Source organism: Mastomys coucha, unplaced genomic scaffold (genome assembly GCF_008632895.1).
Source record: "Mastomys coucha isolate ucsf_1 unplaced genomic scaffold, UCSF_Mcou_1 pScaffold17, whole genome shotgun sequence".
Lineage (NCBI taxonomy): Eukaryota > Metazoa > Chordata > Mammalia > Rodentia > Muridae > Mastomys > Mastomys coucha.
In genome coordinates, this window is record NW_022196899.1 from 18318371 (window position 1) to 18336653 (window position 18283).

The 18283-nt window shown below is 40.0% G+C and overlaps 1 long non-coding RNA gene across 1 annotated transcript in view; it reads right to left on the reverse strand.

The window, feature by feature from the left end:
- Window positions 1–18283, reverse strand: part of LOC116095004 — a 221925-nt gene that overhangs the window by 64472 nt on the left and 139170 nt on the right. The window lies entirely within an intron of this gene.

Below are 18283 nucleotides of genomic sequence, written 5' to 3' on the forward strand. Positions count from 1 at the left end.
AAAAAAAAAAAAAAAACAGGAAGACCAAAGTGAGGATGTTTCATTTGCACTTAGGAAGGGGAACAAAATATTCACAGAAGAGGAAGAGAGGGACCTGGGTGGCAGCAGTGAAAGGTAGGTGAAAGGAGGGCAGGATCAGGCAAGTAGGAAAGAACAAGAGAGAAACCCAGAGGGCAAGCAGAATAAGAGGAAATACGCACCCTCGGGGTGGGGGTAGGAAGTGGGGGACCCTCTAGCATGGAGCAAAGATCTGGAATGTGAGAGACTCCCAGGACTCAATGGGGGTGGCCTTAGGCGAAATAGTGGGGAGAGCGAACCTGAAAAAGACCACCTCCAGTAGTGGTCCCCATCCAGTGGAGAGATGGAGACAGCAACCCATCTTCAAAATTTCTGACCCAGAGTTGTTCCTGTCTAAAAGAAATGCAGGGACAAAATAAAGCAGAGACTGAAGGAAAGGCTGTACAGTGACAGGCCCAACTTGAGATCCATCTCTTGGGTGGGCACCAAAGCCTGACACTATTACTGATGCTAAGCTGTGCTTACACGCAGGAGCCTTCTGTGTATGCACATGGCTCTCCTCTGAGAAGCTCAAACAGAAGCTGACCGAGACAGATGTAGATACATCCAATTGTTAGATTGAGGTCAGGGTCCCCTGTAGAAGAGTTAGAGGAAGGATTTAAGGAGCTGAAAGGAATGGCAACCCCATAGGAAGACCAACAGACTCAACTAACCCGGACCCCTAGGAGTTCCCAGAGACTAAGCCATTAACCAAAGAGCATACATGGGCTCGTCTGAGGCCCCCAGCATATATATGGCAAAGGACTGACTGCTGCCTTGTCTGGCTTCAGTTGGAGAGGATGTGCCAAATCCTGTAGAGACTTGAGAACCGAGGGAAAGTGGATGTCCAGGGGTGGGGCGAGAGGTGGAGCACTTTCTAAGACTCAAAGGGATGAAGAACTGTGGGAGGGGGATGGAGGGTGCAATGTCTGGGGTGTAAATAAAACAAATAATTAAATTATATATGTCCCACTGTGTTTTTCATTTTAAACATCATCATAGAACATGCATATTCTGTGAACTATCAGAAGTCTTTAAATGACAACTGCATCTCTCAGAATAATTTATATCAAAATCATTTAAATTTGCCAATTATATTTATATGATGAGATTCCCAAATCAAGAAGCATGTGCATAGAATGATTATTTCCTCCAACCATATAGTTTTGTTGAAAAAAAAAAGAATGAAAAACTCAACATTATTTCCTCTTTTGTTCCAACTTGGAGATATATTTCTTATAGATATAAGACATTTTTTTTAAGATAGGATCTTACTTTTCTCTCGGGCTGATGAAAACTGGCAGGCATACTTTTTCTTCCCATTTAAAAGATATGAATGCTCATAACAGAAACAACAACAACAACAACAAAGGTTGAAAAGAAAAAAAAATATATAACAACTAGGAAACAGAACAGAATGCTGAACAAATTCACATTGTTCTGCCTGTCAGGACAAAGGAACATTTCTTTCCAAACAGTGGTGGCTGGTACTACTCTTCATAGATTTCCAGCTCCACCCATCACTAAGATTCTGTTACGAAGCTGCCTCCTAATCCTGTACTCAGAAGAGAAACAGCAATGGCCTAGCCTAGGCCAGGCTGCACCTACCCAGCTATAACCAAGGAGCTGTCTCCCTGAGAAAGCCAGCTGCCTGCTGTCAGTGATATATTTCAGATAAGTCATCAAATTCTCCACCTCATAGAAATATAAAACAAATAGAAGAATCTCACAAAATCTGTGTCTCACTTCTCTGTTAGCCAAAGCCACAGCCTCAGAACTTCACTGTATGGGAGTAGATTTCTCTCTCTGAAAAGATTTAACCAATACATGAAATATCAACTGCTCTGTACATGGGAATCCTTCTCTAAATGAGAAGAGTAAGGGGATGTGGCAGTATTCACACCCTTCGACATGGACACAGGGCTCAGAATGATGTCTCCTTTGCCTTCTTAATTTACACCTCAGAGCAGAAGGTTCCTGGCAAATAAAATAACCACCTGCTTTATCTACCTTCTAGGGGATTGGGAAGACTTCATACAACGACTATACATGTTCTATATAATACAAAGCATTAGCTAAATAAAATTATTTTCTTTTTAATTTCAAAACTCTTGGATTTTATAGCATAGATTGAGAAATATCTTCTTATGCTTGGTTTGATAGCGTTCTGAACTTACGCAGCTCAGATTTATTTATTGAAGGTAATGTTTATCTGATACCATGAAAGCTAGTCCTCAGGAAGGAAGCTTCAGCCCAAGTTTTCTAGATCAGACCATTTGGATCCTGCTATCACCCTTTCTACTGCCTCGAAAACCCAGCAAGGGTCCACTTTTAGCTTCCATGTTTCTGCAGTTATTCTGGGATTTATATTCAAACTCTGAAGATTTGGAGTTAAGAGTTTCCTATGAGATTGAACATGTGACATATATTTGTCTCAGTCTGAGTTACTTCACTCAATAAGCTCTGTACACATTTTATCAATTTACCTGCAAATTTCATTTCATTGCTGTTTAAAGATGAATAGCATTACAAAGATATATATCCTATATTTTGGATATCCATTCATCGGATGGCAGAAGCATAGGCTGTTTCCATTTCCTAGCTACTATGAAGAGAGCAGCGATTAACAAAGCTAAGTGAGTATCTGTTGAGCAGTGTGCTGATTCTTTTGGGACTATGCCAGTGAGTGATAAAGATGGGTGATATAAAAAACTCACTTTTAGGGTTTTTATAGAATTATTCAGAAAGATGGGAAGCAACCTGTAATTGTAACAAGCTATGATACTTAGAAGCCACTACAAGGGCCAGAGCATCAGGATAACCCTAACTGTATAATGGTGACATCATAATTTTCTAGTAACCAACAATGTTGTAATTGAACTAAGGACCTGATCAACTAGAGGGACACCATGTCTTGTCCTGGAAACTGAGGCAACTACCCAGGTTATGTGTAGTCTTGGATATTGCAGAAGAACTTATAACTTCTACTTTACAAAACTGGCATAATCACTGATCACATTCTATTTGTCTTTATAGTCATAGGTAGGTGAGGACCGCATTCGTCATCAAGGAAACTTCACTTGACAACAAAGAGGAACACTACAGAAACACATAGCCCTTTGTGGAGCCCCACTTTAGTGGATATATACAAAATGACTTTCATACCTAAGGCTTAGGAAGAGTGAGGGAGAGAGGGTAGAAGACTGATGATGTAGAGGACTGGAGAGTTGGCTGTGAGAGGTGCACCCTAGGAAGGTCAGAAGTGATTTGCAAAAGTCTAATCACCATGACTGCCTAAGCATGAGCTAAACAAGGAGAACAACAATTGACATGGTCAGATGGACAAGGGGAAACCCACAAGGATTCAGCTCTATACAATGAACTACAGGGAAGTACTGAATACTGATAAAGAGTGGAGTAGTCTGCTCCAGGAAAGAGGACACCAACAGGTTATCCACTCTCAAATAACATTATACAAAATGAACAAATACCACCTAAGATATATATCAGAACCATTCCAGACAACCCATCAGAATTTTAAATGTTAATTCAGCAATGTATGCAAAATCACAAAGTAATGTGTGCAAAGAGCTGCCAAAATAGACAAATAATTGTGGTAACATAAATGCAAAAGCAGGTTTTTTTTTTCTGGTTAGTATTAAATTTTGAGAGAAATAAATTGTGATCTATCTACCAGCAAAATAAAAAGCTATGACAGTAATTTTCCTTCAATCCTAACTATGGGGAAGATTTGCTGGTATTTTTTTTTATATTTGTGTATTTATTTTTCTGAGACCCTTTAGAAAGTATAAAGACAGGCATTCGCAGGTTAAGAAAGTCTTGCTAAATTCTACTAGAAAACAAAGAATTAACTTCATTGTAAAAAGTTTAAATTTACTTGCTCTAAACTACATTACATGAGAAACTGTAACATACCAGGATCTAACTGAGGCTACATTGCCAGTCCCATTTTATACTTCATCATGCTCACGTGCTACCCACCACTAAGGCACTTAGAAGTGCAGAAATGCCTCCAGTGTTTACATCTGGACTGGAGAACGGTGGACTCTATTACACAGATTTTCTTCTTGTTGTTCTTCTGCTCCCCCTCCCCTTTCTTCCCCTCCTCCTCCTCCTCCTCCTCCTCCTCCTCCTCCTCGTCCTCGTCCTCCTCCTCCTCCTCCTCCTCCTCCTCCTCTTCCTCTTCCTCCTCCTTCTTTTCCTTGTCCTCCTCCTCTTTTTCTCAGCTGATGTTAAGAAAAATGCCTACCATTGGAGGCCTTAGAGGATATACGTCTTCGGAGCATGAAGCCTTTCCTTGGTAGACACTAACTTTTTATGAAAGTCCTGCCTGATATAACTGCTTTCTCATCTCCACTGACGCTCACCCATTGCCACAGGTATGGTGACTTGTCCCAACAACATCATGAGAGAGAGAAAAGAGTAGTCATTGGGCATCTAGTCTATCCATGATACTTTTGTGCATTTTATAACACAATTTAAAAGTAATTACTGAAAATTAGAAAATGCATGCATATGTTTGGAAATATATGATGATATTCTTTCATTAAATCATGTTGCTGCTTTGAGAAGGTAAAACACAATATGCTGAAGGGTGGATTTGTTTCACTGAAAGAGAAGGAAAGCATTGTTTTGCAAATCAAAACAACCCTGACATTCCACCTCACATCAGATAGAATGGCTAAGATCAAAAACTCAGGTGGTAGCAGATGCTGGTGAGGTTGTGGAGAAAGTGGAACACTCCTTCATTGCTGGTAGGATTGCAAGCTGGTACAAACACTCTGGAAATCAGTTTGGCGGTTACTCAGGAAATTGGATATAGTACTATCTGAGGTCCCAGCTATACCACTCCTGGGCATATACCCAGAAGATGCTCCAACATGTAACAAGGACACATGCTCCACTATGTTCATAGTAGCCTTATTTATAATAGCCAGAAGCTGGAAACAACCCAAATGTCCCTCGACAGAGAAATGGATACAGAAAATGTTGTACATTACCATAATGGAGTACTACTCAGCTATTAAAAACAATGAATTCATTAATTTCTTAGGGAAATGAATGGATCTGGAGAATATCATCCTGAGTGAGGTAACCCAATCACAAAAGAACACACATGGTATGCCCTCACTGATAAATGGATATTAGCCCAGAAGCTCAGAATACCTAAGATCCAATCCACAAACCACAAGAAACTCAAGAAGGAAGATCAAAGTGTGGATACTTTGATCCTTCATAGAAAGTGGAACAAAATACCCATGGAAGGAGTTGCAGAGGCAAACTATGGAGCAGAGACTGAAGGAAGGATAATCCAGAGATTGCTCCACCTGGGAATCCATATTCAATCATCAAATCCAGACACTATTGTGGATGCCAGCAAGTGCTGGTTAACAGGAGCCTGATATAGCTGTCTCCTGAGAGGCTCTGACGGTGCCTGACTAATACAGAAGTAGAGGCTCACAGCCATCCATTGGACTGAGCACAGAGTCCTCAATGTAGGAGCAAGAGAAAGGACCCAAGGAGATGAAGGGATTTTCAACCCCATAAGAGGAACAGCAATATGAACTAACTAGTACCCTCCCCAGAGCCTCCAGAGACTAAACCTCTAACCAAAGAGTACACTTGATGGGACTTATGACTCCAGCTGCATATGTAGCAGAGGATGGCCTAGTCAGTCATCAATGGGAGGAGAGGCCCTTGGTCCTATGAAGGCTCGATGACCCAGTGTAGGAGAATTCCGGGGCCAGGAAGTAGGAGAGGGTGGGATGGTGAGGGGGCGGGGAATGGATTTTTCTTTTCAGATGGGAATCCAGGAAAGGGGAGAACATTTGAAATGTAAATAAAGAAATTATCTAATAAAAAAGGAAAAATAAAAATATCTGAAAATATAAAGTTGTTTCCCTTTTTTTTTATTTTATATGAGGATATTTTAAAAGTAAGGAGGGATCCAGGACAAAGATCATTCTATTTCTTTCTATGAATTGTTGTGGGGTCTTGAGCCAGTAATTGACAAAAAAATGACCGATGCACATGCATCTTCCTGTGTCTTGCAACTGCAACCATGAGAGTAATAGGGACCTAGTATCTTACCGACCTCCCTTCTCTCTTTGAAAGGCCAGTCAGTATCTGGACAAAGGGGGAAATCAATGGTTTTCTACCCCTCAGGAACTTTCCTAAAAATCCTTCAGGTATTTCTTCTTTTACTCATTGAGTAGCACCATGTCTCCTATGCTTTAATACTCCAGGTACACTCTCCAAATTAGATCCTTTACTGAGGGGCACCAGATGAGTTAGATCTGCAGACATCAGTCGGAGAAGTAACCCCTGAAGAAGTGAGTGAAATTTCAGGTTAGAATAACTTCATCAACCTGGATTAAGTCTTCTTGACAAGTTGCTACCAGGTGGTTGATTCTCAACAAATTTAAACATAAAGGGTCAAAAAAAAAGGTCTTTCTGGTATAATGCAATCCCCAATGCACAATGTAACATAATGTCATCAAAACTCTACTCAGGGTTTATGCCATTCCTTCAAAGAAGGCCCTAGAGATAGGCTACCTGTACTAGCTTAAAGGCCCAGAGAAGGCTCCAGCCTGTTCTCCATCATACAGATAGCTTGGAGGTCATTTGGGCTATTATGTACTTCTGGACATGGTTGTGGCAGCTTGTGGAATCCCTGGCTCTAAGGATATTTAGATTACTAGCCATCTGTGGTCATGGTAGTAGAAGCTTGATATGACCTAGCCAAACAGACAGAACAGTTACCAGGCTATAATTCCCTTCTACTTCCCAGCTTTCTGAATGGAAGAACAGATTTTATACCTTTCCAATGGGAAGATGATTCTTCATGCTTAACATGTCTGGTTTCTCTGGAGATCTTTGGGTACAAAGACTTTTGAGCTGTGGCTCCAATAGGTAGTCTTTGGGTATCACCTCTTTTTGTATCAACTGAAGAAATAATAACATCTCTTTTTGTGTCATTGAAATATCTTCTGGCAGCAATAGCATTGGGGAACAATATACCATGGAGAGGTAGGTCAGCTTCAGTCTCCAGCAAAACAGACACACACACACACACACACACACACACACACACACACACACACACACACATACACACACTTTGGGGAATTTTAACTGGTGTGGCCTTTTAGAAGGAAGCCTTTCACTATGTCACTAGAGGACTTGCAACAAATACCCTTACCCCCATTCCAGTTCGACCACTCAGCTTCATGCATGTGGTAAGAGATGTGGTCTCTCAGCTTCCTGCTTCTGATGTCATGCCTCCCCTTTATTGCCTTGCTTCCCTACCAGGATGGATTTTTATTCCTCTATAAACATAAGCCCAAATAAGGTGTCTGGTATAATTTGCCTTGTTTACATATTATATGACAGGACCAGAAAGTGAACTAATACACATACCCACAATGTACAATGGACTTAGGTTTTAGAAAACTCCATTTTAGGTTTGAACATTTTATGGAAAACTCAGAGGAAAAAAAATGAACAGTTCATTTACCATTTTCACTTATTCCCAAAGTATTCCTAAATCCTATCCAAGTCTCTAGGCATCTTTCCAGAGGGAGCCTTCGCATTCTTTCCTCGGCAACAGTTAAACTCACCCTTCTCTCATTAGTTTCTTCAACCACCAAAGCCTTGAAAATGTGTCCACTTCTCCCTCTCCCTCTCCCTGTCCCTGTCCCTCTCCCCTCCCCTCCCCTCCCCTCCTCTCTTCTTCTTCTTCTTCTTCTTCTTCTTCTTCTTCTTCTTCTTCTTCTTCTTCTTCTTCTTCTTCTTCTTCTTCTCTCTCTCTCTCTCTCTCTCTCTCTCTCTCTCTCTCTCTCTCTCTCTCTCTCTCTTTCTCTCTCCCCTCTCTCTGTGTCTGTCCTTTGTCTGTGCCTGTGCCTGTGTCTGTGTCTGTGTAGAGGGAAGGGATTTTGCCTTGAGTTATTTTGCTCTGTTTTGCCAATTGCAAATGATTCAGAATTTCCCTTTCTTGGCAAGTGGGGTCACAAACAAAACTAAGGATACTGGCCATGAAATCCAATGGTGTTTAAGTGAAGAGCACAAAGAAACACAGGCACTCTTATATTTATTTTGTACTGAGTCTTAAAAAGCACACAGTAGAAGGATAAAAACAGAAAGAAGAGAATTTTTTGTCTCCTGTATAGAAACATCATGAAGTCCATAAAATGAATTACCTGCCATAGTGGAAAGCGGAGATACAGTTTGTCAGTTATCATTAAGAAAAGGCTTTAAGAACATGCATGTACATCACAGAGGAGCCACCAGAAGTCAGGCCACAAGTGAGAACCATCAGCAATGATGTAAAGGAGTCAGGACAGCAGACCGACACTGTGCCAGACTGCCGGCTAACGTGAGCCCCCACACCAGCTTCTCTCTCCTTGCAAAATTGTTATCTCAGCATGACAGAAGTGTCTGCTGGCTGCATACATTTTTGTACAACTGAACAGGACTAGCTTAATAGTTTATCGTAATTCTGCTCTAAGATTTCTCATTTAAATAACTTTAATGTTGTCTTCACATCATTCTTTAGAGATTAAAAAAAAAACTAATATAAATATTAGGATTTTGTTAAAGATTATACTGAGTAGAAATCATTCCAGTAGATGGAGTAGAGGTCACATCAAAATAGCTGAACACTATCTGGAATAGGATATGTTACTGAAGTCCAGATGCTCAGCAGAGTTCTGAGATGGAAAAAGCCCATTTGAGAGCAAAGACTGAGCATTATTGAATCCTGCTTGGCTAACCACCTCATTTATACTTCAGAAATGTCCCATCCTATTCAAATGGGAAACAAAAAACAACTTTAGGCAAATACCAAGATGATTCCTTAAAGAAACATTTATACTTTATATGAAGAAAGTCATAGCTCTGGTTTGTGTAAAAGCCTCAGTGTGGTACTTCCCAATTATGCCACGTGATACACAGGAGGCTGCAATCTTCAGTGGAGCCTCTAAGTGCACAGCGGGTTTAGTCTCTTGCTGACAGTAATATGTGTATTTCTCCCCTCACAGACTGCTCATGAATTGTGTGATTGCCTGATATGGAATTACGAAGAAATAGATCAATAAACACCGCAAGCTTCTGGGTTAAAGCCTTTGCCTACACAGTAGACCTATGAACAAAGGGGTTGTTCGCGATCTGCAAAATCCAAGAACTGTTCACACAGATTCCTCTTTGAGAACACATTAGGAAGTGGAGCTACAGACATTCACTGATAAATATGGAGAAGCAGATATGTGGATAAGAGAATCTATGACCTACCATGTTGGCATTGTAAACCAGGCTGAATACTTTATGCATCACTAAAGTCATGAATGAGCTATTGAGACCGTCACTTTATACAGCAAGTATTACAGGGAAAGAATTTCCAAGTCCTTAAAAGCAGCAAATGTGTCCCATTTCTCTCAAGAATCTACTGTGCATTTCTTACTCCTGGTAAGATTTTGGCAGCACAGAGAACTGGGTGAGTGAAGACACAGATCATGGAGCAAGGACCTTCATAAAACAGAGAGGCAATTCATTTTAGATTAACAAATATATTTTGTATTTCACAGATATGAATTCAAGTGGCCACCAAGGGAAGAACCAAAGATGGATGGATCTTAATTTGAGCCAATGGCGTTTGTCAACCACAGACTCAAAGAATCTTAACCTAGCTATTAAAGAACTGAATGTTTATAACGTGTCCTCCCCGCAGACCAGATAGGAAGACAAAAGATGTGCTTGCCAGCTCTTAGTTATTGCCCCATCTCAAACAAAGCAATACCATCTCTCCTGAGAATTGGGAATGAGAAGATAAACTTAAAGTATACAAAGCATCCTTAGCTCCACTAATAAGGAGTGGCCCCTGATGAGTGGGACAGGACTACCTGAAAACATTCAAGTCTCAGTGTTAGATCGTGACTTCAGAGCTAGCTCTTCTGCCAGTTTCCATACTGGCACTGGATTCATTCTAAAGCATATCCTATACCAAACAAGCAAATAAAAACCCTCCATTTTAAAAAAATAACCAGATTTTTACACATGAAGTATTACAGTGTCCTTGTTTTTGTACTTTTGTCTTTATTCACACAGGGACATTTCGTTTATAATAATTGGGTATGATTAAAATTATCTCATTATACTTAATCAATCCATGCCTTTATACATTTGTATAGATTTCTTGAAATTTCAATAAAAATGCACATATGTTATATACATATAAATATCAGTAAAGAAAAAGTATGTGTGCATGTGCGCATGTCTCTGTGTGCATGTGTGTGTTTATGTGTGTGTGTGTGTGTGTGTATTGTATGTGTGTTACTAATCACAGTATTCAAATATTTCCAATCTATTGTTACAATAATCAAGGACCCAAGGAAATAACCCTTTATTACCTTGAAAAGAAACCATCGTTAGCAAAGTTCAATACAAATAAAGAGAAATGTCACTGTCGTAGCTCAGGCTACCAAATGAAGTTGTCACAGATAGGAAAGAGAAGTGAGCCAATAGGGATTGATCTCACCTTTCTAGAGTCTGAGATCTGGCAACAATCAGGGTGCTAGCATTGTTTGCTTTAGTGGGTGTTTTGGCTTAAAGATTGTGACACACATACTGTGTTTCTCCTCTGCCCCTGGAATGAGAACTTACACTGCTTCTGTAGGAAACAACAAAGAAACACTGGCTCAAAAAGGGCAGGAGTAAAACCTTAGATCCTTCCCTCACGACTTACATCCTGACATTTCTCCCACCTTCTTTTCTTTGAAGTCTTCCGTGAGGAGACATTGTATATCTATATCATCCTTTAAACACTTCTAAGTAATGTTTGTGTGGGTGTGTGGGTGTGTGTGTTTTGAATGGTCATCATGAGATCTAGAAATGGCCTCTTTTCCCAAAATTTTTAGCAGAAGACCATCAAAGAAAAAAATTAATTGATTAAAAAATTAGAAACGGGAAGTTCTCTTCTAATTTTTCACTGCCAAGCACCCGGACCACCCAGAATTCTCATGATGCCTTCCAAGGCCCAGCCAGCAGAATCTCCATGATTCCCTATCCATGCTTTCTCTGAAGGCCGCCCAGATCTAACCATGAACCCACATCCACTGACCTCATCTAGTCTGATGACCCATGCCCTGCAACACAGATAACCGCTGTGGACTCTTCTACCTGAAAACACTAAAAGGTCCCTTTTGAACCACTTACAATTATCACAGCTTAGCCAGACTTCCCATGTCTCCATCTATATTCTAGCCAGGTAAGTCTCCTTGATCTCCCCATCCATGTATATCCCCAGCCTGTGAGATATAGTCTGGAACCCTTATATAGTACCGTGGACTAGTCTGACCTCCCCTTCCCCTCTCAAACAATTTCAATTTCCAGACTTCAGCTAGAGACTCCCATACATCCCCAGCAGGCTATTTCCATGTCATACCCAACCTTTTCTTTTCTTTTCTTTTCTTTTCTTTCTTTCTTTCTTTTTTTTTTTTTTTTTTTGAGACAGGGTTTCTCTGTGTAGCCCTGGCTGTCCTGGAACTCACTGTGTAGACCAGGCTGGCCTGAAACTCAGAAATCTGCCTGCTTCTGCCTCCCAAGTGCTTACCCAGCCTTTTCACACAGCCACATCTATCCCAGGTTTGAAACAGGAAGCACATTCTATAAATCAGCCTAGTTCCTATTGTCTACCTGACTCCATTCAATGCAAGTTTCCAACATCTAGGCTCAATGTGCCCACACATACTCTATTCTACCCTAACCTTCTCTGTGTACATCAGATGCAGAACTAACATAAGAAATCCATATGCACAGACTTCATTTTCATTTCAAAAATAACAACAACATGGAAGATCAAGTTTACTTTTCAAGGAGATACGTGGAGAGGCTACTTGGAAAAAAAGTTTGCCTACTTTAATTACCTAGAAGAAACACAGGACACAAAAATTAAAAGAACAATTATAAAGTTCATAAAATATTTAAAGGATATTAAAGGAGACACAAACACACAGCTCAAAGAGATTAAGGGAAAAGAACTTAGGGACAATAAAGATCAGAATGATGTCCAAGAAACAGAAATATAAGGCTGATGGAAATGAATAACTCAGTGGAGGAGAGAGGATGTCATTAAGGAGAGAAAAGCATACCAGAGAACACAGGCTGAAATAGAAATACCAGTAGAAAACCCGGCAACTCAACTAGAAATTCCAAAGGAAAGTCTTAAGTTGGAGTGATTCAAACAGAAGATAGGTTATCAGGACTCAAAGAGAAAGTATATATCTAGACAAAATAAGCAAAGAAAACAAAAACCGCAGAGAAAGAACACACAGAAAATTTATGACACCATGAAAAAGAAAAAACACCCTTTCAATTATAGGCATAGTAAAGTAGAAGAATCTCAATTTGATGGCTATATATCAGAACTTCAAGATCTTAGAAGAAACTTCTCCAAACTAAGGAACGATTCAAGGAACACATGGAACATCAAATCAAAAAGATCAGAAAAGAAAATCACCACGGTATAATATGGGGAAAACACTAAGTATACACAAAAAGAAAGTGTAAGAGAAAAAAAGTGCAAGTCACATGTAAAGGAAATTACATCAGAATAACAGCAGATTTCTCAGTGGAAAACTTGAAAGCCAGAAGTGTCTAGATCAATGCATCCCAAATACTAAAATTCTACATCAGACAACGTATGCTAATACGCCTAGTACAGCTATCTGCAATAACTGAAGGAGAGCGAAGGTTCCCACAACCTGAGCTACCTACAAGTTTTATATTCAAATTTATATGAACAATTATTTTGGGATGAACATGGGAGAGAGCGTAGCAGAAACTCTGTGAAAAGAAATATGAAGCCATAATTATTAAAGCACAAAACACCAGAGAGAACACAATACCAAATATCAACAAGACAATGACCACAAATAACACCCACCTTTCATTAATAATACTAAATATCAATGGCTTTAATTTTCCAATCAAAAGATACAGAGTGGCTAAATGGTTCAAAAAACCAAATTCATCTAACTAGGTGTCTACAAAAAAACACACCATTAAACATATGTGCCATCTGAGGGTCAAACGATGGACCAAAGTGTTCTAACCCACTGGGACAGGGAAGAAAGTAAATGATGCTATCCTATTGTCTGACAAAACAGACCAAATTTAAAGGAATAATTAACAAATAAACATTACTATTTTAAACATACACATGAAAACTTGGGGCACAAAATTTCATCTAAAAATGTACAGCCAGATTTAAAGATGCAGATAAGCATCAATGCAATAATAGCAGGGGGTTTAACTACCGAATTTTCTCCATAGACAGGCGATCTGGACAAAAAAAAAAAAAATCACCAGAGAAACATCAGCGTCGGGGTTCCTGCAGTTATCACAGCCAGCGGGGAAATGATAGATGAAGAGTCAAGCATAAAACCTTGGTTCAGCTCAACTCTATCAGGGTGGATCAAAACATGGGAATCTGATGTCAGGCTGTTTATCGCCGGCATATGTAACATGGTAAAATTTGGAAAAAAAAAAAAAGTTTATTGGTGTGATACAATCCCCAGTGAACAAGAAAGCACGATTATAATAGAGCTAAGCTCAAAGTATATGTCCTTTTATCCAACAAATTGGGTTCTGATAATAGGCTACATGCACTAGGGAAGGATCTGAGATGGCCTTTGTCATATTGATATCATAGAGGGCATTTGGGTGGACTATTGGCCACCTCCAGTCTTTGTTATGGGATCTCTGGGGAGGTCCTGACTATATGACCATACAGATAATGGAAGGGTCATTTTGACTACTAGCCACCACTGCTCTTGGATGTGGGAAGTGGATATGGTTTGGCCCAATGGATAACACAGATTATCAGGCTATTGATCACTTCCAATTCACAGCTTTCTGGGTAAAAAAAAAAAAAAAAATAGGATAATCCTGTATGTTTACCATTACTGAGACATTATACTTCAAAAGGACCTAAGAGATATCTTCAGAATATTCCACAGGAACACGAAGGGATATACATTTTACTCAGCAACACAAAGAAGCTTTTCTAAATTAGACCAGATTCTGCGGCACAAAATAAACCTTTTACAAATTCAGAATGCCTGAGATCAGCCTTTGTATCTTGTGTGACCACAATGCAATAAGACAACAGTCAGAGCAGATAAATCTCTAGTAAAAACACAAACTTGGGGAGATTTAACAACTCACTATGGAATGACGAATAAGTCAAAGAAAGAGAATAAAAAAGAAAGAAAAATATTCTCGCAGCAAATAAAAAATAAAAGCACAACAAAACCTCCGGGACACACTGAAAGCAGTGCACAGGAGAAATTTATAGCTCTAAGCACCTATATTTAAAAAACAACAGCAACAGCAAAAAAAAAAAGAAAGAAAGAAAGAAAAAGAAAGAAAGAAATCAGAGAGAACGCGAATAAATGGATAAATGGAGCAACTCAAAAAGTTAACAAACAAGAACAAAACCTACACCTCGATATTTGAGAGTAAGAAATCATAAAAAGGAGGAGAAGTCAATGGGAAAAACTAACAAACAAAAAGACAATACTAAACAACAACAAATGAAATAACTAATTCTTTGAGAAGATAAACAAGGCCGATCCTGCTAACCAGAGCAAAGAGAGGACCCAAATTACTACATTCAGAGAGTAACAGGAAAGCATTTTAACAGACACCAAAGATATCCAAAATATCATAGGAGGAACTTTTTAAATGCCTATATTCCATTAGGCTGGAAACTTAAAAGAAACAGATTAATTTCTAGATTCAGCCTACACACAAAATTAAACCAAGACTAAAATCCAAATATACCTAACCCATAACCAATGAGAATACAGAAACAGTGAAAAAAAATAACCATCCAGGAAGAAAAATGTCCAGAGAAAGTTTTACCAAATATTTAAAGAAAATCTGCAGTCTATCCTTCATAAACTATTAAAAATGTATAAACAGGAGGAATATTCCCAAGCTCTGTTAATGAAGCCAGTACCATTTTAATATCAAACCAGGTAAAGATACACACACAAAAATAAAACTAAAGGCCAGGCCAATATTCCCTATGAACATAGACTCAAAAATATTCAATAAAAATTATTACAAACAGAGTAAAGACAGATATCAAAAATTATTCACAATAATCACAATAAAGTTGGCTTTATTTCTGAAATGCAGGGATAGTTCAGTGTACACAGCTAATAAATAGAGTAAAACATATAAATTGACTTAAAGACAAAAATCACATCGTCATCTCAATGGACACAGGAAAAGTCTTTGACTGTAACCAACATGTCTTCATGTTAAACATCCTCAACACAATAAAAGCTACATCAGATGCAGATACTTGCACCCAACCAATGGACAGAAGCAGCTGACTTCTGTTGTTGAATTAGGGAAGGCTGAAAGAAGCTGAGGAGAAGGGCGACCCTATAGGAGGACCAGCAGTCTCAATTGATCTAGACCCCAGAGATCTCTCAGATACTGGACGACCAAACAGAGAGCATACACCAGCTGATACGAGGTCCCCAACACACATACAGTAGAGGAATGCCAGGTCTGTGTTGAGTCATCGATGATGCGCCTAACCCTCAAGAGACTGGAGGCCCCAGGGAGTTTAGAGGTCAGGTGGGGGCATCCATATACAGACTGGTGGGTGGGGAGGAGGTACTGGATGTGGAACAGTCGGAGGGTGGATGGGGGTGATAAAATATGGAGTGTAAAACAACAAACTAATTAATAAAAAATAAAATAAATGAATAAAAGAATAATAAACGAAGGTAAAACAGGAAAAAAAAAGACCCCACAGGACCAGCATCTTAAAGGAAAAAAGTTTAAATAATCCCGCCAAAGTCAGGGACAGGACAGGGATGTCCACTACCTCCTATTGAGAGGTGGACTGATCACCTGACACTTTCACTGAGTCCCAAATATATGGAAAAGAAATAAATGTATCTTCTTCTAATGCACCAGGAACATACTTGGCAAAAGATAATAACAGCTGGGGCCAGGGCCTCGAGAACTTTCCCTGAGGCCCCAATGCACAGGACGTGAGCACAGCTCTTTCCATAGAAGCAAAGATGTTCTTGACAGAGCTGGTAATGACCTGGAGACAGGACATTTGAGGAGCTATGGCTCCAAATTCTGTGAACCGGCCTTCTTTCATCACACTGGGCAATTGAAAACTTTAAACCTCTTAGAAGAAAGAAAAACATCCCATGATCATGGTTTGATAGCATCATTATTGTGAAAATGAGCATTTTTTTTTTATCAAAAGCTATTTAGAGTTTTTAATGCCATACCAGTCAAAAGCCTCACCTTAACAGAAAAAGAAAAATCTAGCCCAAAATTCATATGGAATCACTAAATTCTCTGCATGCACCAGAAGAATCCTAATGAAAATAACAGTGCTGGTGTGATTACCATTCCACAGTGTAAGATATATTACGGAGACATAGTAATAAAATCAATATGGCACTGGCACCAAAACAGACATGAATAGCAGTGGAAAAACCTGAAGACCCCAACCATGAGTATGTACACATAAATACAGGTTTGTAATAATTGGCAAAGGTGTCGGAAAGATATGGTAGAGAAAAGAATGCATTCTTAACCCATGGTGTTGGGAAAATGGGGTGCCTACAAAATCCATACCTATTCCCTTTGTCATAAAAAAATTATTTCCAAGTGGATCAAAGGCTAATTACAAAACCAGAAATATAATAAAGGCTTTGGAAAACCACCCCATTTACCCAATAATCAATGCATCCATTGGCAAGTGGACCCAGTGAAACTAAAATGCTACTACATAGCCAAGATACAATTAACTAGGTGAAGAAGTCTACAGAATGATAGGGAATATTTGACATCTATACAAGAAATGACTAGGGTGTTGAAGAGACATCTCAGAGGTTAAGAGCACTGGCTGCTCTTCCAGCGGTCCTGAGTTTAAATGCAGGATAGTATTCGGGGGGGGGAAAAGGGGAACAATCCTTCACTGTTGGTGGTGTTTCGAATTGCTGCAGCCATTATGAACATAAGTGTGGATGATTCTCAAAAAGCTAAATATAAATCTATCCTATGACCTAGCTCTTGGCATGCACCTTAAGAACTCAACATCACTGTCCGCGGATACATGCTCGGCCACATTCACTGATGTTCTACTTAACAGTATACATACTTGTGTACGCATTGGAAAAATATACAATCCATTTGGGATTTGGAAGCTACATTTATTCAATGGTTGCTTATGTACATAAAATCACTATGAGGGAATGTTGGCAGGAAGATTGCCTGATATGCCTCACGTGACTATCCTTTTAGACAGGATGGACACACCTTAAGTCCTATCTACAAAACACACAAAATGACAATTTCTGTTGATTATGAGCAAACTGTCTTCCTATAAAACCATGAGATGCAAGGTCCAATAATGGGCAGGCTTGAAATCAATCCTGATGAGGAGGACAGAGGTACCGTAGCAGCCAGCCTGTAGCTGAAGCCACCACAATGTATGACTGTGTGGTGGTCAGACGGGAGAAGAAAAAGGTGGAGCAGCTAGAGCATTATGAAGAGAGATGGAACTGTAGAGTAACTGGTGGAGGAGAGTAGCCCATTGTGAGTGGCAGCTCTGCCGTCTGGGACCCCGATAAAGTCCCAGCCTGAGCTGCTACTGAATGCCATGACTGAGTTCATATCTACACAGGGGCAGGGTTCGATGTTGGCAGTGGCTCACATTACCGCTAGAGAATAAGGGGATGCCCCGGGTTGGAGCAGATGCTGGGAGCAACCTGGAAGCTCAGAGCTTCTGCATAACGGACACTGTGGCCCTCACTGGATGTGGCTCTCTAAAGAGATGGTACCGTCTCTTACTGGTGGCAGAATGGGCCCTGTGTCCTGCCCAGGCAGCACAGTTGAGCTGGCCCTGGTGGCAGGAATGAGTGTAAGCTGACACCAGATCTTGAGTGTGAGAGAGCTGACCCTGCCACTGTCTACTGTGGGATGACATTGGTTCAGATGTAATGTGTCCCCGACCCCTACCCCTCGCTACGTCAGGCAGATGGGAAAGCTGCCACGGGGTCATGATCTCCAGAGAGCTAGCCTGGATCCTCGCCAGGTGCAGAGCTGGAAATCAGGAGAGCTGGCCCTGCACCTTGCTTGGACAGGTCAGCAGAGCTGACCATGG